Here is a 17780-nt window from a genome sequence, read left to right as displayed (position 1 = left end):
TGGTGAGAATTGTAGTGGACATGCCAAATTTCCTTAGCTTTCTGAGAAAATAGAGGCATTTGTGGGCTTTTTTAACGATAGTGTCAACGTGGAGGGACCAGGACAGGTTGTTGGTGATCTGAACACCTAGAATCTTGAAGCTCTCCACCATCTACACTTCATCCCTGCTGATGTAGACTGGGGCATGTCCTCCACTACATCTCCTTCATTTTACTGACATTGAAGGAGAGATTATTGTCATTGCACCATTTCACCAGGTTCTCTCTTTCCTGTACTCCAGTCAGTCTTCGAGATCCAACTCAATACAGTGGTGTCATCAGCAAACCTGAAAATGGAGTTGGGGGGGGGGGGGGGGGGGGGGGGGGGGGGGGGATGGAATTTGGCCACACAGCCATAAGTGTATAAGGAGCAAAGGGGCTGAGGACACCAGTGTTGATGATAATCACGGAGGAGGTGTTGTTGTCTATCCTTACTGATTGCGGCCTGTGGGTTAGGAAATCAGGGATTCAGTTGCAGAGGGAGGAGCCGGGCCCTAGGCCACGGAGTTTGCAAATGAGTTTTGTTGGGATAATAATGTTGAAGGCTGAGCTGTGGTCAATAATTAAGAGTTTGACATGGGTGTCTTTGTTATCCAGGTGTTCCAGGGTTGCGCGTAGGGCCAGGGAGATAGCGTCTGCTGTGGACCTGTTGCAGTGATGGGCGAACTGTAGTGGATACAGGCAACCTGGGAGGCCGAAACTGATTCGTGCCATGACTAACCTTTCGAAATACTTCATAATGATGGATGTCAAAGCCCCTGGATGATAGTCATTAAGGCTGCCTGGCTTTTCTTGATTGTCTTATGAACCTCAGATCGGAGTATGGAAAGGTTAAAGATGTCTGCAAATACCCCACCCCCCCAGCTGATCCGCACAGGATCCAAGTGCTCATCCGTGTACTCCATCCGGGCCAGTCGCTTTCCATGGGTTAACTTTCAAGAAGGTTGATCTGACGTCTGCTTCCGGGGTGGAGGGGGTGCTCTTGCTGACCTCTTGCTCAAAATGAACATTGAATGCGTTGAGCTCACAGGGGCGGGGTGCATTGGTGCCAGCCAGAAAGAGTGAGTGCTTCTCTTGACAGCTGCAGATACAATCTGCCATGTTCAGCTTCACACACAAGCTTGAGCATCACCTTCCTCCAGCTCACTAACTCCATTGTTTATTTCAAAAGGTAGTTTTGATTTGCTCAGCTCCATATTGTTCACTTAGCCTTTGCGTTACTGCTGACCTGATTAATTGAAGCTCCAAGCAAGTGGCTTCATTCTTCCAGACTTGAATCGAGTGAATTTCCATTTCTGATAGGGTAGGAAAGAGACTGTTTACACATCCCCAGGGAAGCCATTTGTTAGCATGCCCCCACCGCCAGAAACAAACCAACCACTGAGCTAACTTGGGCGGCACAGTGTCACAGTGGGTTAGCACTGCTGCCTCACAGTGCCAGGGACCTGGTTCAATTCTGACCTTGGGTCACTGTCTGTGTGGAGTCTGCATGTTCTCCCCATTCTGCGTGGGTTTCCTCCGGGTGCTCCGATTTCCTCCCACAGTCCGAAAATGTGTACGTTATATGGATTGGCCATGCTAAATGCATTGGGTCACAGGGATGGGCTGTGATCCGAATAACAAAATAGTGTTTTGCAATTCAGAATGTCTCCGAAAATTAGCTTCTTACAGAAACTGGTTCCTTCCTAACATCAACTGTTTACAGCAGCGAGGGTATGCTGAGATCCAGATGTTAAACTGGCAGGCTGTGCAGTGGTTCCTGACACAATCAACAAAGCTTGCATGTTTACAGCTTAACATTTGGACTGTGTATCTTATTGGGAAGCCAGACATAAACTTTTCTTTTTCCAAGTGTTATGGTTGTGCCGATTCAGTTATTATTGACCGCACAGCATCAGTTGTTGTTCTTGATTACCCTGAAATCCACGCTAACCTTCATCTCAGTAACTCAGGTCAGCACTTTGCTCCATTAATTCTTATCAACCAGTTAGTAACATAAAAACATGAATATTAGGAGCAGAAATAGGCCATTCGGCCCCTCGAGCCTGCCCCATTATTCAATAAGATCTTGGCTGATCTGAATGAGGCCTCAACTCCACTTTCCTGCCTGTCCCTCATGATCCTTGACCCTCTCGTCAAACAAAATTCTGTGTTAACTCAGCTTTGGACACATTCAATGACCCAGCCGCCAGTGCTCACTGTCAACAACTGAGAGAAGAGATTCCATATAATCATAGAATCACTACAGTGCAGAAAGAGGCCATTCGGCCCATCGAGCCTGCACCAACTCTCTGAAAGAGCATCTTACCCAGGCCCAAACCGCTCATTACCTGTTATCCTGCACATTTACCAAGGTTAACCCCCTAACCTACACACCTTTGGAATGTGGGAGAAAACTGGAGCGCCTGGTAGAAACCCATGCAGACACGCGGAGAACTTGCAAACTCCACGCAGAGTCACCCAAGGCTGGAATCGAACCCTGATTCCTGGCATTTTGAGGCAGTAGTGCTAACCACTGTGCCACCCACTCATTCCTCCTTATCATCTTAAATGGATGACCCTTTACTCTGAAATTATTCCCCTAGTTCGAGGTTCCTTCACAATAAGAAACACCCTCACAGCATCTTCCCTGCAACGCCTCTTCAGAATCTTACATGCTTCAATGAGATTTTTAAAAATTCATTCGAGATGTGAGCGTCGCTGCTTACACCAGCATATATTGTCCATCCCCAGTTGTCCCTTGAGAAGGTGGTGGTGAGCTGCCTTCTTGAAACGCTGCATTCTATGTGATGTAGGTACACCCACAATGCTGTTAGGGAGGGAGTTCCAGGATTCTGACCCGGCGACAGAAAAGGAACAGTGACATATTTTCAAGTCAGGGTAGTGAGTGACTTGGAGGGGAGTCTCCAGGTGGTGGTGTTCCCAGGTATATGCTGCCCTTGTCCTTCTAGATGGTAGTGGTCGTGGGTTTGGAAGGTGCTGTCGAAAGAGCCTTGGTGAGTTGCTGCTGCATATCTTCCACACAAAGGAAGTCCCAAGACTCTTTCCTTGAGGGTTAATCAGGCAAGATGTCGGCACAAAGTTAAAGGCAAAAGATATTGGGAGGATTTCCAAGAGATGTGTTTCAAAGACTGTGTAGGACAGAAGGGGGATTGAGAAGCAGAAAGAGTTAGCAGTCTAAGGTCTGGCAAATATGGGGTTAATGTGGGACTGAGTATGGCATTGCCCCCTCTGATGTAACAGAACACATCACCCGCACCCAGGGGTCAGCCTAGTGTTGGACAGAGATGTGTGCACAAGCAAGTATGTAGACAGCTCTGTCGTTGTCACATAGATCTTCTGGTTAATAAATACACACAGTTAACCTGCTTAAGACTACAAAGACTTACCGAATGATATTCAATAGGATTTAGGGGCAGAATTTCAAATTTTGGGGCCTAGATATCTGAATTTATGAGCATCTGCGGTGGGAGGAAAGGAAGACGCTCAGGCATCGTAAGGGACATTGGGATTGGTGGATAAAGACAACCATGTTCGCAAACAGTTTTTGTTGAGACTGAGGCAGTAGCCAGGTTCAGGGGCAGGTTCGCTGGCTAGGACATCAAGCTTATGGCATTGTTGGTCCTTTACCAACTTGCCCCAGGGCAAGATCTGGTCTCTCCCTCCATCAAGATCAACCAAGGAACACTCCCAAATGTGGAACATTTCCCCTACCTGGGGAGCCACCTCTCATCTAAGGCTGACATCGAAGCAGAGATCCAACTCCCCCTCCCGTCCCTCTCACAAACACACCCCTCCTCCCAACCCCCCAAAACTCTCCTCCCCCAACCCCCTTCACAAACGCACCCCTCCCCCCAACCCCCCTCACAAATGCACCCCTCCCCCCAACCCCCCCTCACAAACGCACCCCTCCCCCCAACCCCCCTCACAAACACACCCCTCCCCCCAACCCCCCCTCACAAACGCACCCCTCCCCCCAACCCCCCCTCACAAACACACCCTCCTCCCATCAAATGGATGACCCCTCCCCCCAACCCCCCTCACAAACGCACCCCTCCCCCAACCCCCCCTCACAAACGCACCCCTCCCCCAACCCCCCCTCATAAACGCATCCCTCCCCCAACCCCCCCCCAACCCCCCCTCACAAACGCACCCCTCCCCCAAACCCCCCACACAAACGCACCCCTCCCCCAACCCCCTCACAAACGCACCCCTCCCCCAACCCCCCCTCACAAACACACCCCTCCCCCCAACCCCACCTCACAAACACACCCCTCCCCCCACTCACAAACACACCCCTCCCCCCAACACCCCCTCACAAACACACCCCTCCCCCCAACCCCCCTCACAAACACACCCCTCCCCCCAACCCCCCTCACAAACACACCCCTCCCCCCACAAACACACCCCTCCCCCCAACCCCCCCCTCACAAACACACCCCAACCCCCCCTCACAAACACACCCCTCCCCCCAACCCCCCCTCACAAACACACTCCTCCCCCCAACCCCCCCTCACAAACACACCCCTCCCCCTCACAAACTCCCCCAGGCCCCCCTCACAAACTCCCCTCCTCCAACCCCCTCACAAACTCCCCTTCCCCAATTCCCCTCACAAACTCCCCTTCCCCAATTCCCCTCACAAACTCCCCCTCCTCCCATTCTGTCCTCGGGGCAGTTTCCCTCCCGCACTGTGTCCTGGCCGTGCCCGCTGCGCCTCTCCCTCACCCCGGGCTGGCGGGCGCTCTGCTCCTGCCGGCCGCACGAGCTCGCCCGCTGCCGACCGTCACTGACCTTCCCGCTCTTTCCATCTCAACCAATCAGAGTCCGACTCTGCTCAGCGTTGGCTGCCGGTGGACTCGTTGGCTAGAGCCTATCAGCAGCCAAGACCGGGAGTCGCCAGCCTCTGATTGGATGCCTTGCTGAGCGGCCGGCCATGGTGGGGAAGCCCCGCCCACCGAGCTGGCCTGGAATGTTCCAGAATCCCAACAGGAGCTGAGGTCTGGCATAACCTTAATGGAGCACTGGAGAGTTGTCAGGTACTGTGTCACTGTGCTACCTTTTCTGCTTGCGCAGAGTAAGTACCCCCAAGGTACAAAGCAGCATTAAAAATAAGATCAGAATAAATAGTTATCTGTGGAACTCTTTGCTGCAGAAGGCTGTGGGGGCCAGATCATTGAGTGTCTTTAAGACAGAGATAGATAGGTTCTTGATTAATAAGGGGATCAGGGTTTATGGGGAAAGGGCAGGAGAATGGGGATGAGAAAAATATCAGCCATGATTGAATGGTGGAGTGGACTCGATGGGCCGAGTGGCCTAATTCTGCTCCTATGTCTATTGGTCTAAGGAGCAGTCCATCAAGCCTGCTCTGCCATTCAATAAGATCCTGGCTGACCTACTGAGGCCTCAACTCCTGCCTGCCCTATCCGGCAGGAGAGAGTCAATGATCAGGCAGGGGACGAGGCTAGCCCATCACACTTGGGGTGTGCTGACACCTGCGATGGTAGTTTGTCCAGGCTAGGCTAGAGTAAAGGATTAGGGAAGTCAATGAGGTTAAACTGAGGCTTTCCCGATCCAATTTTTCAAAGCCATCTTGTCCTTTTGGCTAAGATGAAGCGGGTTTTTTTGGGTACCTTTCGTTACTTTATTTCTAATCAAAAAGGTCAATTCAAATTAGGTCCAATCATGGTCCCCACGTGAAGGACAAACCAGATCCAAGCTGACAAGACAAGACGTTGCATCCCATCTTGAGGTTTGCTCAAACAAGATCCAAGCTGACAGAATGAGGCATTGCACCCACTCCCGGGCTCGATCTAACACTCCATCTTAGCCAAAAGCCTGAGATGGCTTTGAAAAATTGCATCAGGTAAAGCCTTGGTTTAACCTCATGGGATACCCTGATCCTTTACTCTACCCTAGCTTGGGCAAACCACCATCGCAGGCTAGATGAAGCGTAGATCATGGTTTCAAGAAGGGGATAGTTATATTTCTAATTTTAAAAAGTGATAAGGGGAACAGGTGAGGAGGCGGATTTGAGACCAGGGCGAGCTCAGCCATAATCTGATTGAATGCCAGAGCAGGCTCGAAGGGCTGAATTTGCCTACTCCTACTCCTTGTTTCTACATGAGAGTTCAAACATTGACAAAGTGAAAGATCAAAGTCCACTCTGAGAACTACCCCTGGGAGAACCACCTACTCATTCTCACCATCACCCTGGCTGTGCCTTCAGCTGCCTTGGGCCCTAAATTCTGCAATTCCCCCTCTCTGCCTCTCCACCTCACTCTTTTATTTTATTCATTCATGGGATGCGGTTGTCACTGGCTAGGCCGGCATTTATTGGCCATCCCTAGTTGTCTGAGGGCAGTTGAGAGTCAAGCATATTGCTGTGGCTCTGGAGTCGCATGTAGGCCTGACTGCGTAAGGGTGGCAGATTTCGTTCCCTCAAGGACATTAGTGAATCAGGTGGGTTTTTAACAACGATAAACAATGGTTTCATGGTCAACAGTAGATTTTGAATTCCAAATTTATATCAAATTCTGATTTCGCCATTTGCTGCGGTGGGATTCGAACCTGGGTTCCCAAAACATTACCCTAGGTCTCTGCATTACTAATCCAAGGTGCTCATTGGCCACATATCTGAATCCCTCTCTGTGTGGCTCAGTTGTCAAATTTGGCTTGAAAACTACATTCCTGTGAAGCATTTTATGACATTAAGTCTGCTATCTAAATGCAATTATTATTACTGTTATTGTTGTCGATATCTCAGCCTTCCTCCAATTCTGATATTCTGTATATGCTCAATCTTAATTGCTTCATGTGTAATATTTAATATATATTTTGCTCTGACTTGAAGTGTTGGGTGGAATCTTTTGCTCTCTCTGGTGAGTTTGGAGATGGAAAGGGCGTTTAGTTAGAGCGAGATGGTAGTGTCCTAAAACCCTGCCACCTCCCCTGCCTCTACCAGAATTACACTTTGGGCAGGATAGGCCTATGGACAACCTTCCCACCCCACTGCCTAATCAGGCAGCTAGATGGCTACTTAATGCCCACTTGAAGGCCTCATTCTGTCGCCATTGGTGTTAATCCACCTGCTGCCAGATCTGTCCCACCCACAACAGGTAAATCAGTGCAGGCTCCTTGTCACTGCTGGGTTGGAGGCTCAGGGGTCATAGAAACATAGGCCAGAATGTTCCGAGCGTTCACACCAGCAGGATTTTCTCATCCCGCTGCAGTGAATTCTCTGTCTTTGTTGCAGCGGGAGCATGGCATGAACGGGGGGTAATATCACGCCCATTGAAACTAGGGGTGGAATTTTACAAGATTTTTTTAAAGTGTCGGGCAGGTGTGAAACTGGGAGAGTTCCAGATCCATTTTTTTGGTGCATTTTCAGGCCCAATCTTATGCACTCTGTCTGCAAAATTTTGGGTGAGTCTGTTTCTCGCTACGGAAGGCAGTGGGTGGGACTTAACGCCCCCCGACAGCCTGTAGAGGGAGATATTGCATGTGTGCAGACCTCTGATGCTGCACATGCGCATTAACAGTAGCAGGGGTCTGACAGACAGAGAGAGCTGGTGGGCCCCTGCTACTGCAGGCAGCCTCAAGACCCCCTCCCACGATCGAAGGGGCCTGCAGCCTGAGATGCAAGGCAAGCAAGCCCGGACAATTGAGCCCTGGGCTCACTAAACAGATGCAAAACACTATTTAAATAAATTCCAATAAATGAACTAGCCTCTCGCCCATTACCGGCGAGAGGCTGACTGCGCCAGAAATCTGGGTGTCGTAAAATCGCGCTGGCCGTGGCCATTTGTGCCAGCCACTTTATGCCCAATAGTATGGCATTTTCCTGCCACAAAACAGGAGTAGAGCGGCGGTAAAATCCCGCCCTAGGGATTTTATGATGATTCTAATGTCTCCCTATGTGAGGCAGTGTTATATTTTTTAAAGTGCCTTGGGGCCTTTATTACCGTAACTATTCTGTCGGAATACAAGTCGTTGTTACCATCCTTCCCACATGTCTACATTCAGAATTCAATTCCTCTTCTCCAATCCCCTCTTCCGATTCCCCTAGACCTCCTGCTCCTGGCTCCTTGCTCGGAGACAGCCCTTTATCTTAATTACTGGTTTGAGTGCCAAATCGTAACTGTTGATGGTGCCTGGAATTTTCCCTACCAAATTATCTAAAAGCATTTAAATAGCCACTACACAATTGGTTCCAGTATTTTGCAGTCTGGCATTCAATAGTTCGTGGGTGAGGTGGAATGACAGACTTGAGTTTTGGCTGTGCATTCCAAATTGGGGAGCTAAATAGTCCGAGTAACAGCAAGAACCAGGAGCAGGCATTGCCCACTCGGCCTCTCAGGCCAGCTACGCCATTCAAGATATTCCTTTTGAGTCCTGTAATCTGTCAATCTCCATCTCGATTTGACTCAATGACTGAGCATTCACAGCTCTCTGGGTAAGGGAATTCCAAAGATTCATAATACACCCACTTACACTCAGAAATGTCTTCTCATCTCAGCCCTAAACCCTAGAATTCTAGCCTCCCTGAAGTGCAGAAGGAGGCCATTGAACCTGCACCAACAACAATCCCACCCAGGCCCTACCCCAGAACCCCTCGTATTTACCCTGCTAATCCCCCTGACACTAGGGGGCAATTTAGCATAGCCAATCCACCTTACACGCACATCTTTGGAGTGTGGGAGAAAACCGGAGCCTACACAGACACGGGGAGAACATGCAAACTAAACACAGTCACCCAAGGCCGGAATTGAACCCAGATCCCTGGTGCTGTGAGGCAGCAGTGCTAACCACTGTGCCACCGTGCCGTCCTCATCCGACAACTTATTGTGCTCACGCCCTCCCATGTTCTAGGATTCTCCTGGCTCTTTGGGAGGACATGATGTGGAGATGCCGGCGTTGGACTGGGGTAAGCACAGTAAGAAGTCTCACAACACCAGGTTAAAGTCCAACAGGTTTATTTGGTAGCAAATACCATAAGCTTTCGGAGCAATGCTCCTTCGTCAGATGGAGTGGTCTCTGTTCTCAAACAGGGCACAGACACAGAAATCAAATTACAGAATACTGATTAGAATGCAAATCTCTACAGCCAGCCAGGTCTTAAATGCACAGACAATGTGGGTGGAGGGAGCATTCAACACAGGTTAAAGAGATGTGTATTGTCTCCAGACAGTACAGCTTGTGAAATTGTGCAAGTCCAGGAGTCAAGCTGTGGGGGTTACTGATAATGTGACATAAATCCAACATCCCGGTTTAGACCGTCCTCATGTGTGCGAAACTTGGCTATCAGTTTCTGCTCAGTGACTCTACGCTGTCGTGTGTCGTGAAGGCCGCCTTGGAGAACGCTTACCTGAAGATCCAAGGCTGAATGCCCGTGTGCCCGTCAGCAGTCTGGAGACAATACACATCTCTTTAACCTGTGTTGAATGCTCCCTCCACACACATTGTCTGTGCATTTAAGACCTGGCTGGCTGTAGAGATTTGCATTCTAATCAGTATTCTGTAATTTGATTTCTGTGTCTGTGCCCTGTTTGAGAACAGAGACCACTCCATCTGACGAAGGAGCATTGCTCCGAAAGCTTATGGTATTTGCTACCAAATAAACCTGTTGGACTTTAACCTGGTGATGTGAGACTTCTTACTGTCTTTGGGAGGAAACAGCCTCTCAACATTGGACCTGTTTAGCCCGTGAAGAATTTTGTATTGAGAGAATATTGACTCAAATGATGGCATAGTAGTATTGTCTCTGAATTAGTAATCCAGCGACCCAGGGCAAGATCTGGGGACCCGGGTTCGAATCCCACCATGGCAGATGGTGAATTTTGAATTCAATAAAAATCTGATATTAAAAGAAAGACAGTCTAATGATGACCATGAAGCCATTTTTGATTGTCATTAAAAAACCCAACTGGTGATAAAAGTGGTGATACTGCGGAGGCTGGAATCTGAAACAAAAACAGAAAATGCTGGAAAATCTCTCTCGAAGAGTCACCTAGACGTCAGACCTGCTGAGATTTCCAGCATTTTCTGTTTTTGTTTGCAACTGGGTTCACTAATGTCCTTTAGGGAATGAAATCTGCTGTCCTTACCCGGTCTGGCCTACATGTGATTGACTCTTAAATACCCATTGAAATGGTCAGTTCAGGGGGCAATTAGGGATGGGCAATAAATTGGCCCAGCCAGTGCACCCACATCCCCTAAAATGAAAAAAAAAACTCTCTGTGCTTGCATTGTAAGAATCAGTCTTACAGTCCAACTTTGTGAGAACAATGCCAGAACTTGGGTTATTCCATTTCAAGCACTGTGGTTAGCACTGCTGCCTCACAGCTCCAGGGGCCCGGATTCATTTCTGGCTTTGGGTGACTGTCTGCATGGAGTTTGCACATTCTACCTGTGTCTCTGGTTTCCTCCTGCTGTCCAAACATGTGCAGATTAGGTGGATTGGCCATGGTAAATTGACCCTTACGCCAGAATCTTACCGCCCCACCTGCCACAGAATTGGCGCAGGCAAGGGGCAGACAATGGGAAGGTCCGTTGACCTCGGGCGGAATTATACTGCTTTGTGACGAATGATGCTGTAAAATCCCACCCTTAATGTCCCAAGATGTGTTGGTTATGTGGATTAGCCATGCTAAATTGCCCCTTAGTGTCCCAAAAGATACATAGGATGGGTAGATGTGCGGGGATTACGTGGATAGGGCAGTGGGGTGGGGTTTCGGTGAGAATCAGTACAGACGGACTACAGGAAAGAGATAGAGAATCTGGTGAACTGGTGTGACGACAATAATCTCTCCCTCAATGTCAACAAAACGAAGGAGATTGTCATCGACTTCAGGAAGCGAAGGACATGCCCCTGTCTACATAAGACCATAAGTTCCCATCAATGGGGACAAGTAGAAATGGTCAAGAGCTTCAGGTTTTTAGGTGTCCAGATCACCAACAATCTGTCCTGGTCTCTCCATGTTGACGCTATAGTTAAGAAAGCCCACCAACACCTCTACTTTCTCAGGAGACTATGGAAATCTGGCATGTCCACTATGACTCTCACCAACTTTTACAGATGCACCATAGAAATCATTCTTTTTGGTTGTATCACAGCTTGGTATGGCTCCTGCTCTGCCCGAGACTACAAGAAACTACAAAGGGTCATGAATGAAGCCCAGCCCATCACGCAAACCAGCCTCCCATCCATTGACTCTGTCTATTCATTCCACTGCCTCGGAAAAGCAGCCAGCATAATCAAAGACCCCATGCACCCCGAACATACTCTCTTCCACCTTCTTCCGTCTGGAAGAAGATACAAAAGTCTGAGGTTATGTACCAACCAACTGAAGAACAGTTTCTTCCTTGCTGCTGCCAGACTTTTGAATGGCCCCACCTCACATTGAGTTGATCTTTCTCTACATCCTAGCTATGAGTGTAACCCTACATTCTGCACTCTGACCCTTCCTTCTCTATGCACGGTATGCTTTGTCTATATAGTGCGCAAGAAACAATACTTTTCATTCTATACCAATACATGTGACAATAATAAATCAAATCAAAGACTCGGGCTGAATGGCCTCCTCCTGTGGGGATTCAATGGTTCAAACTTAGTTTGCATTGCAACAAAAGAGAATGTTGAGTGAATGTTTTGATCATTTTGTCATGTGGAATGACTGGTCGAGTTTCAAGCAACGTTCTCTTTGTAACTTCACTGCACTATCTATGTTTCTATTTTCTCAGTTTGTGGAACAGTTCTCAAGAAAGAGTGAATGATTGAGGAAAGAGCAGATTTTCCTTTATCCTTTCATGGGATGTGGATGTCACTGGCAAGGCCAGCATTTGTTGCCCAGCCCTAATTGCCCCTTCTTGGTTTGTTCAGTCATTTCAGAGGGCAGTTAAGAGTTAACCCCATTGATATGAGTCTGGAGTCACATGTAGGCCAGTCCAGGTAAGGACGGCAGATTTCCTTCTCTAAAGAACAGTTGTGAACCAGATGGGTTTTTATGACAATCGATGATAGTTTCATGGTCGCCATTACTGAGACTAGCTTTTATATTCCATTGAATTAAGTTAAATTCCGCCAACTGCCGTGGTGGGATTTGAGCCCAAATCCCCAGACCATGAGGCTGGATTACTAGTTCAGACGGGTTGTGATGGGAGCAACGCATTGGAATAGTCAAGCCTGGAGTTAATAAAAAGACAGAAGAAGAGGGGAGGCAATGGCTTATGAGTATTATTGCTAGACTATTAACCCAGAGACTCAACTAATGTTCTGGGCACCTGGGTTCAAATCCCGCTACGGCAGATGGTGGAATTTGAATTGAATAAAAAATATCTGGAATTAAGAATCTACTGATGACCGTGAAACCGTTGTCGGTTATCGGAAAACCCCACCTGTTCACTAATGTCCTTCAGGGAAGGAAATCTGCCGTCCTTACCCGATCTGGCCTACGTGTGCCTCCAGAGCCACAGCAATGTGATTGACTCTCAACTGCCCTCTGAAATGGCCGAGCGAGACCCTCAGTTCAGGGGCAACTAGGGATGGGCAATAAATGCTGGCCAGCCAGCGATGCCCATTTCCCACAAATGAATTTTTAAAAATGAGTCGGGCAATGTAACAGAGATGAATGTAGGTGAGCTTGGGGATGGAGAGGGTTGTGGGGGTTTGAAGATCAAAAAAGGATGTTTTTTCTCAAAATCGTCATTATTCATGAAATTTGTAAAATTATATTGCAAAATATTTCAATTTAATATTACAGAAAGGGTAATGGAATTTAACTTTTCTCCATACAGTCCGAGGGTTTTTTACAGTTTGGCCCCTCGGCCTGCCTTGGTTGAAAGGTTTTAAACGGTGGCTTTTCCCCATTGTGCCTTTGTGGTGGCTGCCCCGAGCTTGAGAGCGTCCCTCAGCACGTAGTCCTGGACCTTGGAATGTGCCAGTGTGCAACACTCGGTCAAGGACAAATCTTTGCACTGGAAGATCAGCAAGTTTCGGACCAAAGAGCATCCTTCACCGAGTTGATGACCCTCCAGCAGCAGTTGATATTTGTCTCGGTGTGCGTCCCTGGAAACATCCCATAGAGCACAGAGTCCTGCGTCACGGAACTGCTCGGGATGAACCTTGACAAATACCACTTGCATCTCTCCCCGGAACCTTCTTTGCGAAGGCACGTTCCAGAAGGAGGAGTGTGACCGTCTCATCGCCCCCGCAGCTGCTTCAAGGATCTCATGTTGGAGAGAGGGGGTGAGACTCCGGGTGTATGGGAAGGATCTGACAGGGAGGGTGTTTCTCAGGGTCAAGCTGGTTAACGAAGAGGGAGAGATCAGGAAGTAGTTCTGTGGGGGAAAGGATCATTGTTAGACCCGTGGCTCTCGAGATCCCATTCATGTTGCAGTTTTCAGTACACGTCACAGCATTCAGTATGTACCATACTATTCTGTTCACGTCATATGCAAATTGTGATTCATGTGAAGTTGAAGGAAATTATCTTTTTGCTGAGATATTGTTGAAAATGTTGGGAAATTAGGCCATGCTATTGCGGGACATAAACTTGGGAAAAATGATAAAAATCAAAGATATTATAATCGCCCCAGTTCTGAACCTCCCACCCAGCCCACACAACCAGTCAAACTTTCGTAACATTTGGTCTGAAGCCAAGACTAATCTGGCTTGTCAAATCTCGCTGTTCCACTTTTCAAATCCTTCAGCTGAGTGGATTTTGTGCTGAAGATTCTGGCCTTGAATCCTGACATCGCTGCAAGGGCAATCCCATTGAGCAGGGCTGAGAAAAATTTTAAATTTTTAACCCATACAGTCCTCTCACAACCTACCCTCCACGTAACCGGCCTCATAATCCCACCCACACTGACTTTCGAGTTTCCAGAATCCACTTTCCATTGAGGGTTGGCGATTCATTGACAAATTCAGTGACCGGAATTCTCCGACCTCTCAGGCGGCTGGGATTTTCCAGTCCCGCGGCTGGAATTCTCCAATCCTGCTGCTGGGATTCTCCAGTCCTGCTGCGGTTGAATGGAGTTTTTGGCTGAGCGCCAAGTTCTCCGTTCTCGTTGGCATAGATGCCGGGGCATACAAGATCAGAGAATATCGGCCAATATCTTTTGACTTATTGACAATGATTTGTTTGATGATTTTCTTTTTTGTCTCAGTTTTTATTTGCTGGGTGATGTCTACAGTTTGCTGTAGACAACACCCGGCAAACCATCCCACCCATTTGCTGTTAGTCCCAGGGGCTCTGGTGGTCACTAAGTAGTCCATTCCTTTTGACAATGTAGTAAGCTCGACAGAACACATGAACGGAGCTTTCAAATGTCAGGATTCTTTGCATTCAGAGGAAGAAGAGTCACTCTTTTTGGATTTGAACTATTCCAGCCTTCATCTCAGCTGCAGGTTTCCGATGTGGGGAGGGAGGATGGTTGGGTGACTGAGGGGGAAGGAGGTTGGGTGACTGAGGGGGAAGGAGGTTGGGTGACTGAGGGGGAAGGAGGTTGGGTGACTGAGGGGGAAGGAGGTTGGGTGACTGAGGGGGAAGGAGGTTGGGTGACTGAGGGGGAAGGAGGTTGGGTGACTGAGGGGGAAGGAGGTTGGGTGACTGAGGGGGAAGGAGGTTGGGTGACTGAGGGGGAAGGAGGTTGGGTGACTGAGGGGGAAGGAGGTTGGGTGACTGAGGGGGAAGGAGGTTGGGTGACTGAGGGGGAAGGAGGTTGGGTGACTGAGGGGGAAGGAGGTTGGGTGACTGAGGGGGAAGGAGCTTGGGTGACTGGGGGTGGAGGGATGTTGGGTGACTGGGGGAGGAGGGAGGTTGGGTGACTGGGGGGGGAGGGATGGTGGGTGACGGGGGGGAGGGACGGTGAGTGACTGGGGGGGAGGGAGGTTGGGTGACTGAGGGGGAAGGAGGTTGGATGACGGGACAGAGGGAGGTTGGGTGACTGGGGCCGGAGGGAGGTTGGGTGACGGGGGGAGGGAGGTTGGATGACTGAGGGGGAAGGAGGTTGGGTGACTGAGGGGGAAGGAGGTTGGGTGACTGAGGGGGAAGAAGGTTGGGTGACTGGGAGGGAGGGAGATTTGGTGTCTGAGGGGGAGGGAGGTTGGGTGACTGGCGGGGAGGGGGGTTGGGTGACTGGGGGGAGGGAGGTTGGGTGACTGGGGGGAGGGAGGTTGGGTGACTGGGGGGAGGGAGGTTGGGTGACTGGGGGGAGGGAGGGTGGGTGACGGGGGGGAGGGACGGTGAGTGACTGGGCGGAGGGAGGTTGGGTGACTGGGAGGTTGGGTGACTGGTGGGGGGAGGTTGGGTGGCTCGGGGAGAAGGCAACTGAGGTGACTGGAGGGGGAGAGGTTGGGTGGCTTGTGGCAAGGGAGCTTGGGTGACTGGTGGGAGGGAGGTTGGGTGACTGGGGGAAGAGGGGTTGGGTGACTGGGGGTAAGGGAGTTTGGATGACCGGTTGTGAGGGAGGTTGGGTGACTGAGGGGGAGGGAGGTTGGGTGACTGAGGGGGAGGGAGGTTGGGTGACTGAGGGGAGGGGGGTTGGGTGACCCGGGGGAGGGAGGTTGGGTGACTGGGGGGAAGGGAGGTTGGGTGACTCGGGGGGGGGAGGGAAGTTGGGTGACTGGCTGGGAGGGGGGTTGGGTGACTGGGGGGGAGGGAGGTTGGGTGACTGGGGGGGAGGGAGGTTGGGTGACTGGGGGGGAGGGAGGTTGGGTGACTGGGGGGAGGGGGGTTGGGTGACTGGGGTGAGGGAGGTTGGAGACTGGGGGGGAGGGAGGTTGGGTGACTGGGGGGGGAGGGAGGTTGGGTGACTGGGGGGAGGGGGGTTGGGTGACTGGGGTGAGGGAGGTTGGGTGACTGGGGGGAGGGAGGTTGGAGACTGGGGGGGAGGGAGGTTGGGTGACTGAGGGGAGGGAGGTTGGAGACTGGGGGGGAGGGAGGTTGGGTGACTGGGGGGGGAGGGAGGTTGGGTGATTGGGGGGAGGGGGGTTGGGTGACTGGGGTGAGGGAGGTTGGGTGACTGGGGGGAGGGAGGTTGGGTGACGGTAGGGAGGGAAGTTAGGTGACAGTAGGGAGGGAAGTTAGGTGACGGGGGAGGGAGGTTGGGTGACTGGGGGGAGGGAGGTTGGGTGACGGTAGGGAGGGAAGTTAGGTGACGGTAGGGAGGGAAGTTAGGTGACGGGGGGAGGGAGGTTGGGTGACTGGGGGGAGGGAGGTTGGGTGACTGGGGGGAGGGAGGTTGGAGACTGGGGGGAAGGAGGTTGGGTGACTGGAGGGAGGGATGGTGAGTGACTGGGGGGAGGGATGTTGGCTGACTTGGGAGGGGGGTTGGGTGACTGGGGGGGAGGGAGGTTGGGTGACTGGGGGGAGGGAGGTTGGGTGACTGGGGGGAGGGAGGTTGGGTGACTGGGGGGAGGGAGGTTAGGTGACTAGGGGGGAGGGAGGTTGGGTGACTGGGGGGATGGAGGTTGGGTGACTGGGGGGAGGGAGGTTGGGTGACTGGGGGGAAGGGAGGTTGGGTGACTGGGGGGAAGGGAGGTTGGGTGACTGGGGGGGAGGGCGGGTGAGAGACTGGCGGAGAATGGTTGGTTGATTGGGGGGAGGGAAGGTGGGTGACTGGGGGGAGGGAGGTTGGGTGACTTGGGGGAGGGAGGGTAAGTGACTGTGGGGGAGGGAGAGGGAGTGACTGGGGGACAGGGAGCTTGGATGACTCGGGTGGGAGCCAGGTTGGGTGACGGTAGGGAGGGAGGTTGGGTGACGGCAGGGAGGGAGGCTGGGTGACTGGGGGGAGGGAGGTTGGATGACTGGGGGGAGGGAGGTTGGGTGACTGGGGCAAGGGGATTGGGTGACTGGGGGTAAAGGAGGTTGGGTGACTGAGGGGGAGGGAGGTTGGGTGACTGAGGGGGAGGGAGGTTGGGTGACTGAGGGGGAGGGAGGTTGGGTGACTGAAGGGGAGGGAGGTTGGGTGACTGAGGGGGAGGGAGGTTGGGTGACTGAGGGGGAGGGAGGTTGGGTGACTGAGGGGGAGGGAGGTTGGGTGACTGAGGGGGAGGGAGGTTGGGTGACTGAGGGGGAGGGAGGTTGGGTGACTGAGGGGGAGGGAGGTTGGGTGACTGAGGGGGAGGGAGGTTGGGTGACTGAGGGGGAGGGAGGTTGGGTGACTGAGGGGGAGGGAGGTTGGGTGACTGAGGGGGAGGGAGGTTGGGTGACTGAGGGGGAGGGAGGTTGGGTGACTGAGGGGGAGGGAGGTTGGGTGACTGAGGGGGAGGGAGGTTGGGTGACTGAGGGGGAGGGAGGTTGGGTGACTGAGGGGGAGGGAGGTTGGGTGACTGAGGGGGAGGGAGGTTGGGTGACTGAGGGGGAGGGAGGTTGGGTGACTGAGGGGGAGGGAGGTTGGGTGACTGAGGGGGAGGGAGGTTGGGTGACTGAGGGGGAGGGAGGTTGGGTGACTGAGGGGGAGGGAGGTTGGGTGACTGAGGGGGAGGGAGGTTGGGTGACTGAGGGGGAGGGAGGTTGGGTGACTGAGGGGGAGGGAGGTTGGGTGACTGAGGGGGAGGGAGGTTGGGTGACTGAGGGGGAGGGAGGTTGGGTGACTGAGGGGGAGGGAGGTTGGGTGACTGAGGGGGAGGGAGGTTGGGTGACTGAGGGGGAGGGAGGTTGGGTGTCTGAGGGGGAGGGAGGTTGGGTGTCTGAGGGGGAGGGAGGTTGGGTGACTGAGGGGGAGGGAGGTTGGGTGAC

This window comes from Mustelus asterias, chromosome 24 (genome assembly GCF_964213995.1).
Source record: "Mustelus asterias chromosome 24, sMusAst1.hap1.1, whole genome shotgun sequence".
Lineage (NCBI taxonomy): Eukaryota > Metazoa > Chordata > Chondrichthyes > Carcharhiniformes > Triakidae > Mustelus > Mustelus asterias.
Note: the sequence above shows the minus strand (reverse complement) of the source record.